The sequence below is a fragment of the Triturus cristatus genome, chromosome 6, assembly GCF_964204655.1.
Source record: "Triturus cristatus chromosome 6, aTriCri1.1, whole genome shotgun sequence".
NCBI classification, from domain to species: domain Eukaryota; kingdom Metazoa; phylum Chordata; class Amphibia; order Caudata; family Salamandridae; genus Triturus; species Triturus cristatus.
The window spans coordinates 101,027,490-101,047,172 of NC_140589.1; the positions used below are offsets into that span (position 1 = coordinate 101,027,490).

The 19,683-nt window shown below is 45.0% G+C and overlaps 15 non-coding genes across 15 annotated transcripts; all 15 read right to left on the reverse strand.

Annotated features, from left to right (window-relative positions):
- Positions 1-605: 605 nt before the first annotated feature.
- Positions 606-688, reverse strand: TRNAL-UAG (transfer RNA leucine (anticodon UAG)). The gene has a single exon. It is a non-coding gene; the product is annotated as a tRNA-Leu (tRNA).
- A 1,004-nt stretch (positions 689-1,692) lies between these two features.
- On the reverse strand, positions 1,693-1,775 carry TRNAL-AAG (transfer RNA leucine (anticodon AAG)). The gene has a single exon. It is a non-coding gene; the product is annotated as a tRNA-Leu (tRNA).
- Positions 1,776-3,787: 2,012 nt separating this feature from the next.
- On the reverse strand, positions 3,788-3,870 carry TRNAL-AAG (transfer RNA leucine (anticodon AAG)). The gene has a single exon. It is a non-coding gene; the product is annotated as a tRNA-Leu (tRNA).
- A 186-nt stretch (positions 3,871-4,056) lies between these two features.
- On the reverse strand, positions 4,057-4,139 carry TRNAM-CAU (transfer RNA methionine (anticodon CAU)). The gene has a single exon. It is a non-coding gene; the product is annotated as a tRNA-Met (tRNA).
- Positions 4,140-4,771: 632 nt separating this feature from the next.
- TRNAL-UAG (transfer RNA leucine (anticodon UAG)) lies at positions 4,772-4,854 on the reverse strand. The gene has a single exon. It is a non-coding gene; the product is annotated as a tRNA-Leu (tRNA).
- A 1,025-nt stretch (positions 4,855-5,879) lies between these two features.
- Positions 5,880-5,962, reverse strand: TRNAL-AAG (transfer RNA leucine (anticodon AAG)). Its single transcript has one exon. It is a non-coding gene; the product is annotated as a tRNA-Leu (tRNA).
- A 186-nt stretch (positions 5,963-6,148) lies between these two features.
- On the reverse strand, positions 6,149-6,231 carry TRNAL-CAG (transfer RNA leucine (anticodon CAG)). Its single transcript has one exon. It is a non-coding gene; the product is annotated as a tRNA-Leu (tRNA).
- Positions 6,232-8,955: 2,724 nt separating this feature from the next.
- TRNAL-UAG (transfer RNA leucine (anticodon UAG)) lies at positions 8,956-9,038 on the reverse strand. Its single transcript has one exon. It is a non-coding gene; the product is annotated as a tRNA-Leu (tRNA).
- A 1,024-nt stretch (positions 9,039-10,062) lies between these two features.
- Positions 10,063-10,145, reverse strand: TRNAL-AAG (transfer RNA leucine (anticodon AAG)). The gene has a single exon. It is a non-coding gene; the product is annotated as a tRNA-Leu (tRNA).
- Positions 10,146-10,331: 186 nt separating this feature from the next.
- Positions 10,332-10,414, reverse strand: TRNAL-CAG (transfer RNA leucine (anticodon CAG)). Its single transcript has one exon. It is a non-coding gene; the product is annotated as a tRNA-Leu (tRNA).
- A 632-nt stretch (positions 10,415-11,046) lies between these two features.
- TRNAL-UAG (transfer RNA leucine (anticodon UAG)) lies at positions 11,047-11,129 on the reverse strand. Its single transcript has one exon. It is a non-coding gene; the product is annotated as a tRNA-Leu (tRNA).
- Positions 11,130-12,152: 1,023 nt separating this feature from the next.
- TRNAL-AAG (transfer RNA leucine (anticodon AAG)) lies at positions 12,153-12,235 on the reverse strand. The gene has a single exon. It is a non-coding gene; the product is annotated as a tRNA-Leu (tRNA).
- Positions 12,236-12,421: 186 nt separating this feature from the next.
- TRNAL-CAG (transfer RNA leucine (anticodon CAG)) lies at positions 12,422-12,504 on the reverse strand. The gene has a single exon. It is a non-coding gene; the product is annotated as a tRNA-Leu (tRNA).
- Positions 12,505-13,136: 632 nt separating this feature from the next.
- Positions 13,137-13,219, reverse strand: TRNAL-UAG (transfer RNA leucine (anticodon UAG)). The gene has a single exon. It is a non-coding gene; the product is annotated as a tRNA-Leu (tRNA).
- Positions 13,220-14,243: 1,024 nt separating this feature from the next.
- On the reverse strand, positions 14,244-14,326 carry TRNAL-AAG (transfer RNA leucine (anticodon AAG)). Its single transcript has one exon. It is a non-coding gene; the product is annotated as a tRNA-Leu (tRNA).
- Positions 14,327-19,683: the final 5,357 nt, after the last annotated feature.

Sequence of the window (19,683 nt, forward strand, 5' to 3'; positions counted from 1 at the left end):
AGACAGCCATGCAGGTGAGGTACTGAAAAGGAATGCCCTCAATTTATTTATCCTATTATATGCACTTCCAACAGATCTTTGAACAATCTGTACAGAGCAGGACCTATGGAGAACTCTTTAGAACTTTGAGGCGAACAAAGAGAAAGTGCTATTCACCAGCCACTTGAACGGCTCAAAGCTGCTTTGAAATTGAGACAATAGCCACCTCTTGGCTGGCTAAAGCAATTTCAACAAGGGATCTCAAAGTCACAACATAGGGTGGAGTATGCAAATTTAAGCAGCCCCTGATCAAAGCCCTGAGGAAATTGCTGTAAGTGTGCTGGAGTCCAGTTGTCTACCAGATGCAAGGCATTCTTCCAAATTTGCTGGGCCCGTGTGGGCAGGGCATACAAGAGCATGACTCTTCCAGATGACCTCTTACATGGGTCCTATGCTCATTTGGTAAGGATTGCGCTTTGTCAGCAAGACGTTATAGAACCTAAATATATGAGAAACCCCATCTCTCTTGACAAGAGGAGAACGGAATAACGTGCCAGGTGAAGACCAACAGATGCAACTTCCATCAGATGTTAACCTGATAAAGGAGATTAAATCTCCAAAAGGCATGTCAGAAGTGGGATTCGAACCCACGCCTCCAAAGGAGACTGTGGCCTAAACACAGCGCCATAAACCTCTCGGCCATCCTGACAGTATAGGCTTTTAAGAAATGAATAAAAGTTACTCAGAAACGTCTACCTCCATGCAAGCCTGAAATAATTTAAACCTTCAAACACAAGGTGCAACTTTATGCACAGGACAATAAACACAGAAGAACACATACGAAAGCACTTTATTTCACAGGTATACAGTTTTCATGCTTTTAGAACACCACATACCTCTCACCAGCTATTTAGGGTCCTGTATCCGACTCACAACATTTCCTTGCCTGCGACCTCTCTCTCTACACAAACAACTACAGCACAGGAAGTAGGAATCAATAGGTGGGGCAGTTTATGCAAATGTATGCTGCCAATGTACCTTGCAGATCCTTGCTGGATACAAGAGAGTAGGCCTTGTTCCAGATAAACTATCCCTAGCAGGGAAAGTCTGAGCACAGGCACTCTTTTGCTCTTTAGCCCCTGGCCTGGGACTCACCCTCACTTGCTGAGGCGTGAAATTCTGCATACCAACTTTGCACAGAAGGTATGTTTGTGGTTGTTTGGGGATGGGCGGGAGGTCAAGAGCAGGGAAAAGCAGGTCTCCTTCACTACTAGACTACTCTTCTATGCCTCCCTGCCGTTCACTCACTCTGTCTTTGTTTCATTCTCTCCTTCCACAACACTCCTTCTCACTCACTCGCTCTATCACTTGTATTTTTGCCCTTGCTCTGCATTCTATAGTGGAAACATCTCTTGAATGAAGCATCTGAAAATGACGTGACATAAAATTTAAAACCTCCTTATTAGAAACCTAAAACATCACAAGACTTAATGTAACCCATTTCTTTCATAAAAAAGATTTTTAAAGTACCCCACAAAAGAAATATAAAACACCACGAGTGCTAGAAGAATATTACATTAACGTTAAAGATAGAATAGGGCAAATGCATTTGCAGTTGAAACTGAAGTTTGGTACTTATTCAGATATTATTTACATTGCCAATTTTTAGCTGAGATTCTAAAGGAACTGAGAGAGAAAATGGAATTCAAGTTTTGTCAGAAGTGGGATTCGAACCCACGCCTCCAGGAGAGACTGCGGCCTTAACGCAGCGCCTTAGACCACTCAGCCATCCTGACCCCATGCTGCTTTTTCATCTAAAGGGTGAGAAAGATATTGGGAACCAAAAAATGCACAGAGCTTAGGCCAATAGTGGCTAGAGCAAGAAAAAAACTCACTGCACTCTTCCAAGAAGACAATCCTATAAGCCACTGCGAGGGAAATGATCATATTTCTCAAGAAAAAAATTAGAGTAAACACAGGACTGTCAGAAGTCGGATTTGAACCCCCGCCTCCAGAGGAGACTGCGACCTGAAGGCAGCGCCTTAGACCACTCGGCCATCCTGACTTGCTTTCCCAGCATATTCCAGAGGCCAGACAGCCATGCAGGTGAGGTACTGAAAAGGAATGCCCTCAATTTATTTATCCTATTATATGCACTTCCAACAGATCTTTGAACAATCTGTACAGAGCAGGACCTATGGAGAACTCTTTAGAACTTTGAGGCGAACAAAGAGAAAGTGCTATTCACCAGCCACTTGAACGGCTCAAAGCTGCTTTGAAATTGAGACAATAGCCACCTCTTGGCTGGCTAAAGCAATTTCAACAAGGGATCTCAAAGTCAAAACATAGGGTGGAGTATGCAAATTTAAGCAGCCCCTGATCAAAGCCCTGAGGAAATTGCTGTAAGTGTGCTGGAGTCCAGTTGTCTACCAGATGAATGGCATTCTTCCAAATTTGCTGGGCCCGTCTGGCCAGGGCATACAAGAGCATGACTCTTCCAGATGACCTCTTACATGGGTCCTATGCTCATTTGGTAAGGATTGCGCTTTGTCAGCAAGACGTTATAGAACCTAAATATATGAGAAACCCCATCTCTCTTGACAAGAGGAGAACGGAATAACGTGCCAAGTGAAGACCAACAGATGCAACTTCCATCAGATGTTAACCTGATAAAGGAGATTAAATCTCCAAAAGGCATGTCAGAAGTGGAATTCGAACCCACGCCTCCAAAGGAGACTGTGGCCTAAACACAGCGCCTTAGACCTCTCGGCCATCCTGACAGTATATGCTTTTAAGAAATGAATAAAAGTTACTCAGAAACGTCTACCTCTATGCATGCCTGAAAAAATTTAAACTTTCAAACACAAGGTGCAACTTTATGCACAGGACAATAAACACAGAAGAACACATACGAAAGCACTTTATTTCACAGGTATACAGTTTTCATGCTTTTAGAACACCACATACCTCTCACCAGCTATTTAGGGTCCTGTATCCGACTAACAACATTTCCTTGCCTGCGACCTCTCTCTCTACACAAACAACTACAGCACAGGAAGTAGGAAGGCAATAGGTGGGGCAGTTTATGCAAATTTATGCTGCCAATGTGCCTTGCAGATTCATGCAGGATTTCTAGATCCTTGCTGGATACAAGAGAGTAGGCCTTGTTCCAGATAAACTATCCCTAGCAGGGAAAGTCTGAGCACAGGCACTCTTTTGCTCTTTAGCCCCTGGCCTGGGACTCACCCTCACTTGCTGAGGCGTGAAATTCTGCATACCAACTTTGCACAGAAGGTATGTTTGTTGTTGTTTGGGGATGGGTGGGAGGTCAAGAGCAGGGAAAAGCAGGTCTCCTTCACTACTAGACTACTCTTCTATGCCTCCCTGCCGTTCACTCACTCTGTCTTTGTTTCATTCTCTCCTTCCACAACACTCCTTCTCTCTCACTCACTCGCTCTATCACTTGTATTTTTGCCCTTGCTCTGCATTCTATAGTGGAAACATCTCTTGAATGAAGCATCTGAAAATGACGTGACATAAAATTTAAAACCTCCTTATTGGAAACCTAAAACATCACAAGACTTAATGTAACCCATTTCTTTCATAAAAAAGATTTTTAAAGTACCCCACAAAAGAAATATAAAACACCACGAGTGCTAGAAGAATATTACATTAACGTTAAAGATAGAATAGGGCAAATGCATTTGCAGTTGAAACTGAAGTTTGGTACTTATTCAGATATTATTTTCATTGCAAATTTTTAGCTGAGATTCTAAAGGAACTGAGAGAGAAAATGGAATTCAAGTTTTGTCAGAAGTGGGATTCGAACCCACGCCTCCAGGAGAGACTGCGGCCTTAACGCAGCGCCTTAGACCACTCGGCCATCCTGACCCCATGCTGCTTTTTCATCTAAAGGGTGAGAAAGATATTAGGAACCAAAAAATGCACAGAGCTGAGGGCAATAGTGGCTAGAGCAAGAAAAAAACTCACTGCACTCTTCCAAGAAGACAATCCTATAAGGCACTGCGAGGGAAATGATCATATTTCTCAAGAAAATAATTAGGGTAAACACAGGACTGTCAGAAATGGGATTTGAACCCACGCCTCCAGAGGAGACTGCGACATGAACGCAGCGCCTTAGACCACTCGGCCATCCTGACTTGCTTTCCCAGCATATTCCAGAGGCCAGACAGCCATGCAGGTGAGGTACTGAAAAGGAATGCCCTCAATTTATTTATCCTATTATATGCACTTCCAACAGATCTTTGAACAATCTGTACAGAGCAGGACCTATGGAGAACTCTTTAGAACTTTGAGGCGAACAAAGAGAAAGTGCTATTCACCAGCCACTTTAACGGCTCAAAGCTGCTTTGAAATTGAGACAATAGCCACCTCTTGGCTGGCTAAAGCAATTTCAACAAGGGATCTCAAAGTCACAACAAAGGGTGGAGTATGCAAATTTAAGCAGCCACTGATCAAAGCCCTGAGGAAATTGCTGTAAGTGTGCTGGAGTCCAGTTGTCTACCAGATGAATGGCATTCTTCCAATTTTGCAGGGCCCGTCTGGCCAGGGCATACAAGAGCATGACTCTTCCAGATGACCTCTTACATGGGTCCTATGCTCATTTGGTAAGGATTGCGCTTTGTCAGCAAGACGTTATAGAACCTAAATATATGAGAAACCCCATCTCTCTTGACAAGAGGAGAACGGAATAACGTGCCAAGTGAAGACCAACAGATGCAACTTCCATCAGATGTTAACCTGATAAAGGAGATTAAATCTCCAAAAGGCATGTCAGAAGTGGGATTCGAACCCACGCCTCCAAAGGAGACTGTGGCCTAAACGCAGCGCCTTAGACCTCTCGGCCATCCTGACAGTATATGCTTTTAAGAAAAGAATAAAAGTTACTCAGAAACGTCTACCTCAATGCAAGCCTGAAATAATTTAAACCTTCAAACACAAGGTGCAACTTTATGCACAGGACAATAAACACAGAAGAACACATACGAAAGCACTTTATTTCACAGGTATACAGTTTTCATGCTTTTAGAACACCACATACCTCTCACCAGCTATTTAGGGTCCTGTATCCGACTCACAACATTTCCTTGCCTGCGACCTCTCTCTCTACACAAACAACTACAGCACAGGAAGTAGGAAGGCAATAGGTGGGGCAGTTTATGCAAATTTATGCTGCCAATGTGCCTTGCAGATTCATGCAGGATTTCTAGATCCTTGCTGGATACAAGAGAGTAGGCCTTGTTCCAGATAAACTATCCCTAGCAGGGAAAGTCTGAGCACCGGCACTCTTTTGCTCTTTAGCCCCTGGCCTGGGACTCACCCTCACTTGCTGAGGCGTGAAATTCTGCATACCAACTTTGCACAGAAGGTATGTTTGTGGTTGTTTGGGGGATGGGTGGGAGGTCAAGAGCAGGGAAAAGCAGGTCTCCTTCACTACTAGACTCCTCTTCTATGCCTCCCTGCCATTCACTCACTCTGTCTTTGTTTCATTCTCTCCTTCCACAACACTCCTTCTCACTCACTCGCTCTATCACTTGTATTTTTGCCCTTGCTCTGCATTCTATAGTGGAAACATCTCTTGAATGAAGCATCTGAAAATGACGTGACATAAAATTTAAAACCTCCTTATTGGAAACCTAAAACATCACAAGACTTAATGTAAACCATTTCTGTCATAAAAAAGATTTTTAAAGTACCCCACAAAACAAATATAAAACACCACGAGTGCTAGAAGAATATTACATTAACGGTAAAGATAGAATAGGGCAAATGCATTTGCAGTTGAAACTGAAGTTTGGTACTTATTCAGATATTATTTACATTGCCAATTTTTAGCTGAGATTCTAAAGGAACTGAGAGAGAAAATGGAATTCAAGTTTTGTCAGAAGTGGGATTCGAACCCACGCCTCCAGGAGAGACTGCGGCCTTAACGCAGCGCCTTAGACCACTCGGCCATCCTCACCCCATGCTGCTTTTTCATCTAAAGGGTGAGAAAGATATTAGGAACCAAAAAATGCACAGAGCTGAGGGCAATAGTGGCTAGAGCAAGAAAAAAACTCACTGCACTCTTCCAAGAAGACAATCCTATAAGCCACTGCGAGGGAAATGATCATATTTCTCAAGAAAATAATTAGAGTAAACACAGGACTGTCAGAAGTGGGATTTGAACCCACGTCTCCAGAGGAGACTGCGACCTGAACGCAGCGCCTTAGACCACTAGGCCATCCTGACTTGCTTTCCCAGCATCTTCCAGAGGCCAGACAGCCATGCAGGTGAGGTACTGAAAAGGAATGCCCTCAATTTATTTATCCTATTATATGCACTTCCAACAGATCTTTGAACAATCTGTACAGAGCAGGACCTATGGAGAACTCTTTAGAACTTTGAGGCGAACAAAGAGAAAGTGCTATTCACCAGCCACTTGAACGGCTCAAAGCTGCTTTGAAATAGAGACAATAGCCACCTCTTGGCTGGCTAAAGCAATTTCAACAAGGGATCTCAAAGTCACAACATAGGGTGGAGTATGCAAATTTAAGCAGCCCCTGATCAAAGCCCTAAGGAAATTGCTGTAAGTGTGCTGGAGTCCAGTTGTCTACCAGATGCATGGCATTCTTCCAAATTTGCAGGGCCCGTCTGGCCAGGGCATACAAGAGCATGACTCTTCCAGATGACCTCTTACATGGGTCCTATGCTCATTTGGTAAGGATTGCGCTTTGTCAGCAAGACGTTATAGAACCTAAATATATGAGAAACCCCATCTCTCTTGACAAGAGGAGAACGGAATAACGTGCCAGAGTGAAGACCAACAGATGCAACTTCCATCAGATGCGAACCTGATAAAGGAGATTAAATCTCCAAAAGGAATGTCAGAAGTGGAATTCGAACCCACGCCTCCAAAGGAGACTGTGGCCTAAACACAGCACCTTAGACCTCTCGGCCATCCTGACAGTATAGGCTTTTAAGAAATGAATAAACGTTACTCAGAAACGTCTACCTCCATGCACGCCTGAAATAATTTAAACATTCAAACACAAGGTGCAACTTTATGCACAGGACAATAAACACAGAAGAACACATACGAAAGCACTTTATTTCACAGGTATACAGTTTTCATGCTTTTAGAACACCACATACCTCTCACCAGCTATTTAGGGTCCTGTATCCGACTCACAACATTTCCTTGCCTGCGACCTCTCTCTCTACACAAACAACTACAGCACAGGAAGTAGGAAGGCAATAGGTGGGGCAGTTTATGCAAATTTATGCTGCCAATGTGCCTTGCAGATTCATGCAGGATTTCTAGATCCTTGCTGGATACAAGAGAGTAGGCCTTGTTCCAGATAAACTATCCCTAGCAGGGAAAGTCTGAGCACAGGCACTCTTTTGCTCTTTAGCCCCTGGCCTGGGACTCACCCTCACTTGCTGAGGCGTGAAATTCTGCATACCAACTTTGCACAGAAGGTATGTTTGTGGTTGTTTGGGGATGGGTGGGAGGTCAAGAGCAGTGAAAAGCAGGTCTCCTTCACTACTAGACTCCTCTTCTATGCCTCCCTGCCATTCACTCACTCTGTCTTTGTTTCATTCTCTCCTTCCACAACACTCCTTCTCACTCACTCGCTCTATCACTTGTATTTTTGCCCTTGCTCTGCATTCTATAGTGGAAACATCTCTTGAATGAAGCATCTGAAAATGATGTGACATAAAATTTAAAACCTCCTTATTGGAAACCTAAAACATCACAAGACTTAATGTAACCCCTTTCTTTCATAAAAAAGATTTTTAAAGTACCCCACAAAAGAAATATAAAACACCACGAGTGCTAGAAGAATATTACATTAACGTTAAAGATAGAATAGGGCAAATGCATTTGCAGTTGAAACTGAAATTTGGTATTTATTCAGATATTATTTACATTGCCAATTTTTAGCTGAGATTCTAAAGGAACTGAGAGAGAAAATGGAATTCAAGTTTTGTCAGAAGTGGGATTCTAACCAACGCCTCCAGGAAAGACTGCGGCCTTAACGCAGTGCCTTAGACCACTCGGCCATCCTGACCCCATGCTGCTTTTTCATCTAAAGGGTGAGAAAGATATTAGGAACCAAAAAATGCACAGAGCTTAGGCCAATAGTGGCTAGAGCAAGAAAAAAACTCACTGCACTCTTCCAAGAAGACAATCCTATAAGCCACTGCGAGGGAAATGATCATATTTCTCAAGAAAAAAATTAGAGTAAACACAGAACTGTCAGAAGTGGGATTTGAACCCACACCTCCAGAGGAGACTGCGACCTGAACGCAGCGCCTTAGACCACTCGGCAATCCTGACTTGCTTTCCCAGCATCTTCCAGAGGCCAGACAGCCATGCAGGTGAGGTACTGAAAAGGAATGCCCTCAATTTATTTATCCTATTATATGCACTTCCAACAGATCTTTGAACAATCTGTACAGAGCAGGACCTATGGAGAACTCTTTAGAACTTTGAGGCGAACAAAGAGAAAGTGCTATTCACCAGCCAATTGAACGGCTCAAAGCTGCTTTGAAATTGAGACAATAGCCACCTCTTGGCTGGCTAAAGCAATTTCAACAAGGGATCTCAAAGTCACAACATAGGGTGGAGTATGCAAATTTAAGCAGCCCCTGATCAAAGCCCTGAGGAAATTGCTGTAAGTGTGCTGGAGTCCAGTTGTCTACCAGATGAATGGCATTCTTCCAAATTTGCAGGGCCCGTCTGGCCAGGGCATACAAGAGCATGACTCTTCCAGATGACCTCTTACATGGGTCCTATGCTCATTTGGTAAGGATTGCGCTTTGTCAGCAAGACGTTATAGAACCTAAATATATGAGAAACCCCATCTCTCTTGACAAGAGGAGAACGGAATAACGTGCCAAGTGAAGACCAACAGATGCAACTTCCATCAGATGTTAACCTGATAAAGGAGATTAAATCTCCAAAAGGCATGTCAGAAGTGGGATTCGAACCCACGCCTCCAAAGGAGACTGTGGCCTAAACACAGCGCCTTAGACCTCTCGGCCATCCTGACAGTATAGGCTTTTAAGAAATGAATAAAAGTTACTCAGAAACGTCTACCTCCATGCAAGCCTGAAATAATTTAAACCTTCAAACACAAGGTGCAACTTTATGCACAGGACAATAAACACAGAAGAACACATACGAAAGCACTTTATTTCACAGGTATACAGTTTTCATGCTTTTAGAACACCACATACCTCTCACCAGCTATTTAGGGTCCTGTATCCGACTCACAACATTTCCTTGCCTGCGACCTCTCTCTCTACACAAACAACTACAGCACAGGAAGTAGGAAGGCAATAGGTGGGGCAGTTTATGCAAATTTATGCTGCCAATGTGCCTTGCAGATTCATGCAGGATTTCTAGATCCTTGATGGATACAAGAGAGTAGGCCTTGTTCCAGATAAACTATCCCTAGCAGGGAAAGTCTGAGCACAGGCACTCTTTTGCTCTTTAGCCCCTGGCCTGGGACTCACCCTCACTTGCTGAGGCGTGAAATTCTGCATACCAACTTTGCACAGAAGGTATGTTTGTGGTTGTTTGGGGATGGGTGGGAGGTCAGGAGCAGGGAAAAGCAGGTCTTCTTCACTACTAGACTACTCTTCTATGCCTCCCTGCCGTTCACTCACTCTGTCTTTGTTTCATTCTCTCCTTCCACAACACTCCTTCTCACTCACTCGCTCTATCACTTGTATTTTTGCCCTTGCTCTGCATTCTATAGTGGAAACATCTCTTTAATGAAGCATCTGAAAATGATGTGACATAAAATTTAAAACCTCCTTATTGGAAACCTAAAACATCACAAGACTTAATGTAACCCATTTCTTTCATAAAAAAGATTTTTAAAGTACCCCACAAAAGAAATATAAAACACCACGAGTGCTAGAAGAATATTACATTAACGTTAAAGATAGAATAGGGCAAATGCATTTGCAGTTGAAACTGAAGTTTGGTACTTATTCAGATATTATTTACATTGCCAATTTTTAGCTGAGATTCTAAAGGAACTGAGAGAGAAAATGGAATTCAAGTTTTGTCAGAAGTGGGATTCGAACCCACGCCTCCAGGAGAGACTGCGGCCTTAACGCAGCACCTTAGACCACTCGGCCATCCTGACCCCATGCTGCTTTTTCATCTAAAGGGTGAGAAAGATATTAGGAACCAAAAAATGCACAGAGCTTAGGCCAATAGTGGCTAGAGCAAGAAAAAAACTCACTGCACTCTTCCAAGAAGACAATCCTATAAGCCACTGCGAGGGAAATGATCATATTTCTCAAGAAAAAAATTAGAGTAAACACAGGACTGTCAGAAGTGGGATTTGAACCCACGCCTCCAGAGGAGACTGCGACCTGAACGCAGCGCCTTAGACCACTCGGCCATCCTGACTTGCTTTCCCAGCATCTTCCAGAGGCCAGACAGCCATGCAGGTGGGGTACTGAAAAGGAATGCCCTCAATTTATTTATCCTATTATATGCACTTCCAACAGATCTTTGAACAATCTGTACAGAGCAGGACCTATGGAGAACTCTTTAGAACTTTGAGGCGAACAAAGAGAAAGTGCTATTCACCAGCCACTTGAACGGCTCAAAGCTGCTTTGAAATTGAGACAATAGCCACCTCTTGGCTGGCTAAAGCAATTTCAACAAGGGATCTCAAAGTCACAACATAGGGTGGAGTATGCAAATTTAAGCAGCCCCTGATCAAAGCCCTGAGGAAATTGCTGTAAGTGTGCTGGAGTCCAGTTGTCTACCAGATGAATGGCATTCTTCCAAATTTGCTGGGCCCGTCTGGCCAGGGCATACAAGAGCATGACTCTTCCAGATGACCTCTTACATGGGTCCTATGCTCATTTGGTAAGGATTGCGCTTTGTCAGCAAGACGTTATAGAACCTAAATATATGAGAAACCCCATCTCTCTTGACAAGAGGAGAACGGAATAACGTGCCAAGTGAAGACCAACAGATGCAACTTCCATCAGATGTTAACCTGATAAAGGAGATTAAATCTCCAAAAGGCATGTCAGAAGTGGGATTCGAACCCACGCCTCCAAAGGAGACTGTGGCCTAAACACAGCGCCTTAGACCTCTCGGCCATCCTGACAGTATAGGCTTTTAAGAAATGAATAAAAGTTACTCAGAAACGTCTACCTCAATGCAAGCCTGAAATAATTTAAACCTTCAAACACAAGGTGCAACTTTATGCACACGACAATAAACACAGAAGAACACATACGAAAGCACTTTATTTCACAGGTATACTGTTTTCATGCTTTTAGAACACCACATACCTCTCACCAGCTATTTAGGGTCCTGTATCCGACTCACAACATTTCCTTGCCTGCGACCTCTCTCTCTACACAAACAACTACAGCACAGGAAGTAGGAAGGCAATAGGTGGGGCAGTTTATGCAAATTTATGCTGCCAATGTGCCTTGCAGATTCATGCAGGATTTCTAGATCCTTGCTGGATACAAGAGAGTAGGCCTTGTTCCAGATAAACTATCCCTAGCAGGGAAAGTCTGAGCACAGGCACTCTTTTGCTCTTTAGCCCCTGGCCTGGGACTCACCCTCACTTGCTGAGGCGTGAAATTCTGCATACCAACTTTGCACAGCAGGTATGTTTGTGGTTGTTTGGGGATGGGTGGGAGGTCAAGAGCAGGGAAAAGCAGGTCTCCTTCACTACTAGACTCCTCTTCTATGCCTCCCTGCCATTCACTCACTCTGTCTTTGTTTCATTCTCTCCTTCCACAACACTCCTTCTCACTCACTCGCTCTATCACTTGTATTTTTGCCCTTGCTCTGCATTCTATAGTGGAAACATCTCTTGAATGAAGCATCTGAAAATGACGTGACATAAAATTTAAAACCTCCTGATTGGAAACCTAAAACATCACAAGACTTAATGTAACCCATTTCTTTCATAAAAAGATTTTTAAAGTACCCCACAAAACAAATATAAAACACCACGAGTGCTAGAAGAATATTACATTAACGTTAAAGATAGAATAGGGCAAATGCATTTGCAGTTGAAACTGAAGTTTGGTACTTATTCAGATATTATTTACATTGCCAATTTTTAGCTGAGATTCTAAAGGAACTGAGAGAGAAAATGGAATTCAAGTTTTGTCAGAAGTGGGATTTGAACCCACGCCTCCAGGAGAGACTGTGGCCTTAACGCAGCGCCTTAGACCACTCGGCCATCCTGACCCCATGCTGCTTTTTCATCTAAAGGGTGAGAAAGATATTAGGAACCAAAAAATGCACAGAGCTTAGGCCAATAGTGGCTAGAGCAAGAACAAAACTCACTGCACTCTTCCAAGAAGACAATCCTATAAGCCACTGCGAGGGAAATGATCATATTTCTCAAGAAAAAAAGTAGAGTAAACACAGGACTGTCAGAAGTGGGATTTGAACCCACGCCTCCAGAGGAGACTGCGACCTGAACGCAGCGCCTTAGACCACTCGGCCATCCTGACTTGCTTTCCCAACATCTTCCAGAGGCCAGACAGCCATGCAGGTGAGGTACTGAAAAGGAATGCCCTCAATTTATTTATCCTATTATATGCACTTCCAACAGATCTTTGAACAATCTGTACAGAGCAGGACCTATGGAGAACTCTTTAGAACTTTGAGGCGAACAAAGAGAAAGTGCTATTCACCAGCCACTTGAACGGCTCAAAGCTGCTTTGAAATTGAGACAATAGCCACCTCTTGGCTGGCTAAAGCAATTTCAACAAAGGATCTCAAAGTCACAACATAGGGTGGAGTATGCAAATTTAAGCAGCCCCTGATCAAAGCCCTGAGGAAATTGCTGTAAGTGTGCTGGAGTCCAGTTGTCTACCAGATGAATGGCATTCTTCCAAATTTGCAGGGCCCGTCTGGCCAGGGCATACAAGAGCATGACTCTTCCAGATGACCTCTTACATGGGTCCTATGCTCATTTGGTAAGGATTGCGCTTTGTCAGCAAGACGTTATAGAACCTAAATATACGAGAAACCCCATCTCTCTTGATAAGAGGAGAACGGAATAACGTGCCAGGTGAAGACCAACAGATGCAACTTCCATCAGATGTTAACCTGATAAAGGAGATTAAATCTCCAAAAGGCATGTCAGAAGTGGGATTCGAACCCACGCCTCCAAAGGAGACTGTGGCCTAAACACAGCGCCTTAGACCTCTCGGCCATCCTGACAGTATAGGCTTTTAAGAAATGAATAAAAGTTACTCAGAAACGTCTACCTCAATGCAAGCCTGAAATAATTTAAACCTTCAAACACAAGGTGCAACTTTATGCACACGACAATAAACACAGAAGAACACATACGAAAGCACTTTATTTCACAGGTATACTGTTTTCATGCTTTTAGAACACCACATACCTCTCACCAGCTATTTAGGGTCCTGTATCCGACTCACAACATTTCCTTGCCTGCGACCTCTCTCTCTACACAAACAACTACAGCACAGGAAGTAGGAAGGCAATAGGTGGGGCAGTTTATGCAAATTTATGCTGCCAATGTGCCTTGCAGATTCATGCAGGATTTCTAGATCCTTGCTGGATACAAGAGAGTAGGCCTTGTTCCAGATAAACTATCCCTAGCAGGGAAAGTCTGAGCACAGGCACTCTTTTGCTCTTTAGCCCCTGGCCTGGGACTCACCCTCACTTGCTGAGGCGTGAAATTCTGCATACCTACTTTGCAAAGAAGGTATGTTCGTGGTTGTTTGGGAATGGGTGGGAGGTCAAGAGCAGGGAAAAGCAGGTCTCCTTCACTACTAGACTCCTCTTCTATGCCTCCCTGCCATTCACTCACTCTGTCTTTGTTTCATTCTCTCCTTCCACAACACTCCTTCTCACTCACTCGCTCTATCACTTGTATTTTTGCCCTTGCTCTGCATTCTATAGTGGAAACATCTCTTGAATGAAGCATCTGAAAATGACGTGACATAAAATTTAAAACCTCCTTATTGGAAACCTAAAACATCACAAGACTTAATGTAACCCATTTCTTTCATAAAAAAGATTTTTAAAGTACCCCACAAAACAAATATAAAACACCACGAGTGCTAGAAGAATATTACATTAACGTTAAAGATAGAATAGGGCAAATGCATTTGCAGTTGAAACTGAAGTTTGGTACTTATTCAGATATTATTTACATTGCCAATTTTTAGCTGAGATTCTAAAGGAACTGAGAGAGAAAATGGAATTCAAGTTTTGTCAGAAGTGGGATTCGAACCCACGCCTCCAGGAGAGACTGCGGCCTTAACACAGCGCCTTAGACCACTCGGCCATCCTGACCCCATGCTGCTTTTTCATCTAAAGGGTGAGAAAGATATTAGGAACCAAAAAATGCACAGAGCTTAGGCCAATAGTGGCTAGAGCAAGAACAAAACTCACTGCACTCTTCCAAGAAGACAATCCTATAAGCCACTGCGAGGGAAATGATCATATTTCTCAAGAAAAAAAGTAGAGTAAACACAGGACTGTCAGAAGTGGGATTTGAACCCACGCCTCCAGAGGAGACTGCGACCTGAACGCAGCGCCTCAGACCACTCGGCCATCCAGACTTGCTTTCCCAGTGTCTACCAGAGGCCAAACAGCCATGCAGGTGAGGTACTGAAAAGGAATGCCCTCAATTTATTTATCCTATTATATGCACTTCCAACAGATCTTTGAACAATCTGTACAGAGCAGGACCTATGGAGAACTCTTTAGAACTTTGAGGCGAACAAAGAGAAAGTGCTATTCACCAGCCACTTGAACGGCTCAAAGCTGCTTTGAAATTGAGACAATAGCCACCTCTTGGCTGGCTAAAGCAATTTCAACAAAGGATCTCAAAGTCACAACATAGGGTGGAGTATGCAAATTTAAGCAGCTCCTGATTAAAGCCCTAAGGAAATTGCTGTAAGTGTGCTGGAGTCCAGTTGTCTACCAGATGCATGGCATTCTTCCAAATTTGCAGGGCCCGTCTGGCCAGGGCATACAAGAGCATGACTCTTCCAGATGACCTCTTACATGGGTCCTATGCTCATTTGGTAAGGATTGCGCTTTGTCAGCAAGACGTTATAGAACCTAAATATATGAGAAACCCCATCTCTCTTGACAAGAGGAGAACGGAATAACGTGCCAGGTGAAGACCAACAGATGCAACTTCCATCAGATGTTAACCTGATAAAGGAGATTAAATCTCCAAAAGGCATGTCAGAAGTGGGATTCAAACCCACGCCTCCAAAGGAGACTGTGGCCTAAACACAGCACCTTAGACCTCTCGGCCATCCTGACAGTATAGGCTTTAAAGAAATGAATAAAAGTTACTCAGAAACGTCTACCTCCATGCAAGCCTGAAATAATTTAAACCTTCAAACACAAGGTGCAACTTTATGCACAGGACAATAAACACAGAAGAACACATACGAAAGCACTTTATTTCACAGGTATACAGTTTTCATGCTTTTAGAACACCACATACCTCTGTGGAAATTTAGCTTATAACTGAACATTATCTGCGCCATCTTGCCTCTCCCCAGCGCCACGCACAGCGAAAGCACGGCCGCCATTTTAGGCACCCCACTCTCTCTCCCCGCTCATTGTCGATCGCCAGCGCGTTCCCCTGGCGCAGCAAGCATCCCCCGCGCGCCGGCCACCTCCGCTCTCTCATACACGGGCCATAAACCCTCTCCTTCTGCGCGACCCTGCCATGGAACCCATACATGGTCATGCATCTCTTTGATAGCCCCCTTCCTCTGCGCCCCATTGTCCGAACCGATCCCAGGCCATCACCTAGCCCTGCGGATGCAGTTTATTGTCCCTACTGTAAGGAAAACGCCCCACATCAAAGGGATTACAGTAGATCAAGGCCCCCCACCCCCTGAGACCCGACCGGTCACACACACCCCCCGGAAATTGACGGAATATCCTGCTGTGTGATAGCCATCTCCTACTGCGGGTGGGGTGGGAACTTCTACTGTAGCTGTGCGTGGGATCGGATCTGAGCCAAGGATTCTGAAGACATTCTTTCATTCATCAAAGTGATCTCAAGAATGTGCCATGTATAATAAACCTGCAATAAAGTCATAAACCTGTGTATAAGAGGCTAGGCCTCAGAGATGTGGTTAGAGCACCTCGTGACGATACCTTGCTGTCTGATCTGATGTGTTCTGCTCCGACGGAATAAAACTTTGTTTCCTGCCTTCCAGTCTCCGGCGCCTGCCTCTTTATTGGTTTAACATCGAATGGTATAAGAGGCGATTACCGCCGGGCAATACTTGAAAGGTTATCGACTGAAACTGCCGCTACCGTTTAACAATTGGCGTCCCAAGCGTGGGGCCCATCAGCGACACGTGGATCCAGTGGGAGAGGTCCCGACGACAGAGTGAACGACTGCAACGATCAGGAGAGCTCCTGCCCGATAGACCCTCGTCTGGCAGCCGATCATCCGAACTTCACTGGTTCCGAGCAGACCTCTCTCGAGTGATCTACGGTCCTGACTGGGAACCATCAGGAGTGCCGCGGCAAATACGGAGAGTAGAGGACGATCGGGCGCTGGAGGCGGAAGACGAGAAACTGTCCACGCGGTCCGGGTAAGGTCGTGAAACACGACAAATTGCGAAACGATTGATTGATTGATTGAAATACTAGTATTGCTTATTGATTGTTCTCTTTGAGATATTCGCTGTCTACAAACGGGGAGGAGTAGAAATACTCTCTCTCTCTCTCCCTCTGCAGATAGTGAAGGGTAGGTAACGCAGACTTTTGTCCCCGTTGTAACCCGTCGTGCCTATCTTTATCTCCCCACTGATTGATTGTCCGAACATTGATTGTTTTGAAGAATAGTGCTCTTTGAGATATTTTCTGTTTGCAAATAACGTAGAATAGAAATATTCTGTCTAGTCTTTGCAAATAGTGACGGGTAGGTAACGCAGACTTTTGTCCCCGTTGAAACCCGTCGTGCCTATCTTTATCTCCCCATTGATTGATTGATTGTCCGAACACTAGCTGTTCGATATTGGTTCTTTTGGAGGTATTCTCTGCTTACAAATAACGAGGAATAGAGATATTCAGTCTAGTCTTTGCAAGCAGTGAAAAGATAGGTAGTGCTGACTTTTGTCCCCGTTGAAACCCGTCATGCCTATCTTCTCCCCACTGATTGGTAGTTGGTTCTGCCCGGACCGCTTATTAGAGGTGAACCATCCGGCTCCTCTGGAAGGCACCCCTAATAAGGACATGTTCACTAAATACGAACTAATCGCCGTAGTTTATGGCAAGCTATGGCATAAAATATACAAAGGGGGACCCCGAGAGTCAGTGGCCACTGGTAGGATCCTTTTTTTTGACCCTACAAAACTAAAAAAACGCTAGGAAATAGCCCTTTGTGGGATATATGGAACTAAGGGAAGGAGCCAAGCTCACGGTCAAGACGGCCACGAGGTAGCCCGGCTCCATCGCTCTCGCTGCCTAAACATGTCTGCCCTACCACCCACCCCGCCCAGTAAAAACGACCGAAATCCCACACAACCGGAAGCCTGTTGATACCCACCATCGACGTCACCGAACTTGACTAGGATCACGCACAATTGGACTATGCCATTTTCCGATTACACTGTAACTAGATTGCAAATATGTACAACACTCCAACAAAGTAGTATGATTAAACATTTTAATAACTTATAGATATAACAACATTCCGACGAGGTGAACAGGTTAAAACACGTTTTAAACAACTATTTACATGACAGTCTGCTGCGACCTGCATCCCAAAAGCATTTACGTCCACGTGACACCGTCCTCGCCTCTCCTCCCTCGAAATTGCAACATTGGCCTGTTTTGGGCGGTCCTCTTAGTCGGCCTTGGGCTATAAAAGCCATGCAAAAATCCATTGACATCAGTGGCGGACAACTGTGCGAATAGTCCGGAAGCCACACGCGGCGCCAAGACCCTGGCAACGCCGAGGTGGGTCTGCCACGTCGTGCAGATCTTCCCATTCTCTTCTTCCTTCAATAACGGAGGGTGCCCTGGCGGGGGGAAGCGACGCGGACGGACCTCCCCCACCTCCCCAGGTGGAGGCTCGCCAGCAGATGAGGGCACCCCAACCGTCTCTTTCACCGACCAGCCGAGTTGCACCCCAACCGTCTCTTTCACCGACCAGCCGAGTTGCACCCAGCCATTTCACTCGCCGGCCAGCCGAGTTGCACCCAGCCATTTCACTCGCCGCCCAGATGAGTGGGCGCCCCTGCACTCACCGACCAGCTGCAGCAAGACAGCCATTTACGTCTTGCCTGCCGGACAGCCGCCCAGGCGCGGGTTCCTTTCTGCACCAATATTGCCATTAACGTTTGACTCGAGAGGTGGGTCCCAGCAGCAGAATGATCGGGGGACCCACCCCGGTGGCTGTAACGAAGAGCTGCTGCTGCTGCTGCCTTTGGACTCTGACGGTCGGTTCTTCGGATCCAGGCCTAGCCCACCGTGAGACGGTTCTGGACTCGGAAGCTTGTCTGCTTGGGCGTGGGCCCCACCCTTGACAAAACGCCCCCTCAGCTTTGCAGAGTCTGCGGGAGTCATTGGCACTCGACTCCCGCGGACTTCCGGTGAGGGCAAGCCGCCGCCATTGTTCTTTGCCCCGGGCGACAACCACCTTGCCTCCGCCGGATGCCATGAAAGAGACTGATTCAAGGCGGCGACAGCGAGACCTGCCTGCTGTCCCGCCCTGAGGATGGATCACGGCATCGCTGCGAGATCGTGGTGACGTCATGCTGACGTAAGCTGACGCTAACAAAAGTTCTCGAACTACCGAAAAAGATTCTGGTCCAGCAGCTAGTTAGTGGAAAGACTTAGACTGTGCACTAGACCCACCCGACCTCGCCCCAAAATGGCGCCGAGACGCCTCTCACACCGTGGCCGGCCTGAACGGTTGTAGGCCCGTATTTTGTATACTGACGTTGTTTTAAATAAAGGGCTTTTTAAAGGAATTACGGAATCAGTGTCATGACAAATCATCTAGGTTGGTAAAGGTTTTTCTTTTGAATAAATGATTGTTACTCCCAATCAATAGAAAACAGATAATGCAGACCCCATTTGCCTGAATCTTTTTGACTAACGGAATTTGTACCCGTCACACCTGTCTTTTTCCAAGAGTTGTTAGAAAATGGTCGACTATAGCTTAAGGTGTATGCCGAATGCAAGGTATGGTATCTTGCACCATAACATACGACCGATTGAGAAATACATGTACGACCAGGGAACCCAAATTTAGGAGATGAATGAAATAGAGCATCTTTGTCTCGGAAGAAAAGAATAATAGGTCTGTGGTACTACCCACTCCTGCGACTAGCCTGGTACGCGGTAAGTAGAACTTTTTCGTGTCTACGCGCGCTAAGGTACTTTGAATACTGCACATCCCCTCCCCTCTTTTCCCTCTCTATAGGTCACAACGAAGTTCCGACTGAAGAATGGAGTGGACATGGACCGCACCATGTTCAATATAGGGAAAAACATAGACAAACGTTGTGGGATAATGCGCAAAGTGCAGACCACCATTGGGAACATGAAAAGCTGTATGGTATGATTGTGCGTGTGTGCTACGATTATGCGGTATGAATGTGTATGCATTTCATGCTTGGGTCGCATGAAGAGAGCGTCATCGTATGATTGAAGTGCTC